Source organism: Acyrthosiphon pisum, chromosome A1 (assembly GCF_005508785.2).
Source record: "Acyrthosiphon pisum isolate AL4f chromosome A1, pea_aphid_22Mar2018_4r6ur, whole genome shotgun sequence".
In the NCBI taxonomy this organism is placed as follows: domain Eukaryota; kingdom Metazoa; phylum Arthropoda; class Insecta; order Hemiptera; family Aphididae; genus Acyrthosiphon; species Acyrthosiphon pisum.
This window is the reverse complement of record NC_042494.1, coordinates 166,691,646-166,696,507: the sequence shown is the minus strand read 5'-3', so window position 1 is coordinate 166,696,507 and position 4,862 is coordinate 166,691,646.

Sequence of the window (4,862 nt, the reverse complement as noted above, 5' to 3'; positions counted from 1 at the left end):
CACCAAAAACCAAAATCGATTTTTCGAAACAGATTTGCGTAAAAATTCCCGTTTTCATAATTTTCTTTTGTTTTCACGGCGCTTTTGAAAACTATTGGAAAAATTTTACTTTTGACCCCCCAAAGTACCAACTAGATTCACTTTCCTATCAGAAAAAGGTACTGTTGAAGAAAATCCAAGCACTTTTACTGTCGTAAAACGTGATGACAGACACAAAAATAAAAATAAAAATAAAAAAAAAAATAAAAAAACACACATCATTGTAAAATCATACATTCATCGTTCCACTCAGAATCTAAAAAATTAACCAGAGTGTATATTATATATGAAATAAAATTGGGAGAATTACATGATGCCCGCAGGTAAACATAATATTTTGAAGTGTAAAAAACAATTAAGTCAATAAAAAATTCATGAACGATATAATTTCCAAAAAAAAAGTTGAGGTTCTATCCCAACTCTAAGGGTAGAAATAATGTAAACGTATTCAAATATTTAAAAACAAAAATAATAATGCAACAATAAAATGTAATTATAATCATACAGTTATGTTGTAATTGAAACAGAGATCACAACCCTTCTTCTCTGTCTTTACTGAATATTGTATATTTGTATACCTATATGTGTTTTTAAATATTAAATTTTAAATTTTATATACCTAAATTGTATTCAATTCAGTACCTACTCCTTCATATAAAAGTTTATTTTTCGTTTAACCAGATTCTCGACTTCTTTTTACGGTTTTAATAAGCTCTTTTCTGCATTTCATATCTGGATTAAATTCGTGAAATTTAAATTAAAAATAATTTTAAATTAAAATTGCTTCTGCTCTACGGTTTCTTTTGGTTAGTGAAAAAGGTTGGATTCGTATAAAATGTGTAGTATAATTATCGACATATAACTCGATTTGATAATTATTTGTTCAAATAATAAAACACATAATATCTAAATAACCTAACTATTTAAACTAATACTTTTGGGTATTATTTAGTGTAGACGCGATGAATTGAAATTTAAATACAAGGATATATTATACATTATACTCGTACACTCCATTCCCTAATTTATTGTATTGATCAACCATTCAACCAATATTCTTTATTCCAAAGCAGTTCAAAATCTAATCAAATATGAATATTTACTAAAATCAAATTTAACGATTCCATTTTCAATTTAACTGTATATAGTTGTATACTAATATTGATTATAAACTCCAAGCATATTTGTAATACCTATGTATCATATATATTACTAGATATTATATGTATTCGATACTTAAAAGGTAAGTTAATTTTTATAAAAAGTATGCAATTTTTTTCTACTGCAGTTTTAAATATTTTGAACGCCACAATTATTATTGTTTTAAAACTCAGTCATGGGTTTTATATAAGATAGATAAATTATGTGCCGTGGCACTTTAATTCTTCCGTACGGGTCACTCATCCGTGAACACGCAACCCGCCAAGGAGCAGCCTATAACAATAGTATCAGGTGGGCTTCTGAAGGGTCCACTTCACCAAACAATACAAAAATAATACACGAGCTTTGAGTTAACAATTTTAACGACGGCACCTTCAACGATCAAACTTGACAATAATGTAGGTCTTATGAGGGACGCGATGTCTTGTCAGTGGTTTGAAAACAAAAATTATCAAATCGTATATCTAACGAAACTTTTTTCCAAATCACATCAAAGTTCATATTATGATATGTCTAATATTATGAGTATACCTAGAGGTACTGTGCATTTTAGGTACTGTCCTTCGGAGGAAAACACGTTTACAAAATTGTGCACGAGGCTGTCCCGACGATGCTATCCCCTGATAATACCTACCTACTCGAAAATCGTATCACATAGGAATATAGGATGTAATAATTATTCCTTTCGCGAAACACGCAGGTCGCATAGGCGGAAATCCACTATCAACCAATTCCAATCCAACCCCACCAACCCCCTCCCCTAAATAATAAAATAACTTTTAGGTTTATACTTGAGCGGTAGGTATAAGTAAAAAATAAGAATTTAATAAATAACTGTTGTACCGTATAACATATGTTAAAAAATGTAGATTTTTCGGATTTACAAAAATAACTTACATCTTGTTGTCAAGTGTATAAGTATTTGAAAAATCAATAATTCGTGTCTGTTTATCAGAATTCATTTGTTACGAAAATCACGAATTAAAATCGAGTTGAAATCGAATTTCGCATTTTTATTCTACGTACCTACATCATCAAATATCAATATGTCAAATATTTCCGTTCAAGACAAGAAATCGTCAGATATCAAGTTGCTATCCAAGACTGAGACCATGCAAATGGTCATTGACGATCTTCGGTCGAACAGACCAAAACCGTTTGAGAGTTTTGATTTTCATCGTTTGCCACTGCACCATAGATTTACGCCGTTACCTAATTTGGCCTCGCATGCAAATTTCGCGGCCGGAGCACCTACTACAGAGGTCGGTTGGAAATCCATGCCCGACTTGATGGTACAGGCTGTCGTCGATCGCAGGTCAAATATATTGAAGTAACCGTCGGAAAACAGCGATGTCCATAGTTTGCCAGTGCAGGTCAAGAGAAGAGTCTTTACCTGATATGGCCGTGCGTGAAAATTCCTCGGGCGATGCTCCCGAAATTGGATTGTCACTCGTTACGTCTGCGGAGTTTCCAGTCTCGGCGGATTCGCCATCACTATCTGAATCGTCTGTTTTGGCATTGATGCCACCCGTCACTGCAGAAGATGACTGCTGGATCAAGACGCCGTTATCCATCTGGTCGCCGTTGCCACCGGTAGAAACCGGAGTAACGGATACGGTAACCAGCAGTGACCGCAGTGACGCGGGGACGGACCTGGCGGTAACAGCAGTCGCGCCTAGACGTCCGCGCCGTTAACTTTGGAACCGGACGAAGTGGTTCGTCAGGCGTATGTTCTGTTGTGGTGCGATCGACCGCGCAGACGAATAGGGTTTTATTACGATAGTATTTCGGGCACCAAACGCCCCCTCCCCTTCACCCACCGTTAAAGCGCTTGTGTTGTCCTTTCTGCGCGTATTTACTTTAATATACCGCCGCCGGCTCTTCGCCGCGTCTTTGGTTTTTCCGCGTCGACCTCGCCGTATTACCCCGTTAATTATTATAAATTGTTGCTATGCTGCCGTACAATTTACATTTTACAGGCTATGCTGCCGTATAATATGTAAAATATAAATTGTATATTATGTAAAATGTATATTTATGTATATTATGTAAAATGTATATTGTATCTGTAAATTTACTTGAGTAAAATTGTGTGTTATGTTATAATAATATTTGGTTTTTATTTGATAATATTATTAATAAATATGTCGACACGGGTGTGTAAAATTAATTAATGCTGCTTGTGGCAAATTCTAGGTATTTTGTTCAGGTATACTTACGGTTTTTTTTAACCAGTGTAAAAATCTCACGAGCAACTTTGTATTAAATTATCAAGTTTTTTGGCCAAAGAACAAAAAGTTTTATTAACAGGGTACCTACGTCGAAAACAACGAAAAAACACTACGGTAACATGGAAAAAATGATATGTGTAATATTGATCTCCGCGGTTTTGCATTTCTCCAAATTTCTTAATAATTATTAAATTTATATTTGTCTCTTGTTTGTTCTGTTTTAGAATATGGTTTGTCATTTAGATTTCTCGTCAATCTTGCTCGGTGGCGTTCATTCAGCTTGTATTGTTATTAATATTATGTGGGGACCAGTGTTGAATTTATCTAGATAAATATTCTTTTATCTTTTATCTTATCTAGATAAATAGAGAATATTAATCTACACAGTTATCTAAGATAAAAATCACCGTTATAAAGATGAATTTCTCCAGACAATTTAATTTATTTAACGGCTTTTATTTATTATAATTTATAGGTACATTTATTAAGTAATTTATTAAGTAGGTAGTATTTACTATAACTATCGACATTTTTGATGAAATACTATTGAGTTATTCTATATTGCTATAAGAACCATAAACCAATAAAAAAAAAATAAAAAAATATAAAAAAATTTTCTTCATCTTTATCTAGATAAAATTATATTTATCTCGGCTCAACACTGATGGTGACCAGATAATTAAAAAAAAAAAAGTACAAAGCTTTAGTAGATTGCTTACCAAATGTACCCTACTATTAGCTTTTAAACATAAAAAATATTTTAGAAATTGTTATCATATCTATAATACAAGGCTAAAAAAAATATTAATATAATAGCACCAATTTTCCATAAGCATTTAGGTAGCAAGAGTTGCCTAAATCGAGCGATAACTCTTTGTAGAAATTTGGAAATAAATACTAATAATTATCCTAACTTTATTCATTTTAAGCGTTATGTATTATCCATTGTATAAATTGTTGTTCTATCTATTTATTTATGTATTTTATCTATTAATTTTGTTTTATTTTCACATTGTAATGATATTGGATGTCACACAATTAACACCTGTCAATTTATGATCACCTCATCATAATTTTGTTTATTTTATATTGAATTTAGTTTTAACTTTATTCTGTAATGATAAACCTTAAATGTCTATTTTTTTTCTATCTACTACATATTAATAGTATTTGAATATAATGACTAAATTAAGAACCTTTCACCTTCACCACAAGCTTTGCTTATAGGAGGTGAGCAGACGAACTATTATTGTATTATTTATTGTAACTTTTATTTTATCATTTGTTTGCGAATATACATTAATATTATTATTATTATTATTATTATTAAAATCCCATAGGTTTTACAATATAACATATTATTATATTATATATAGGATATAAAATACAATACCAAATAAAACATCCTTCTTCATTTTGAAAAATAACTGA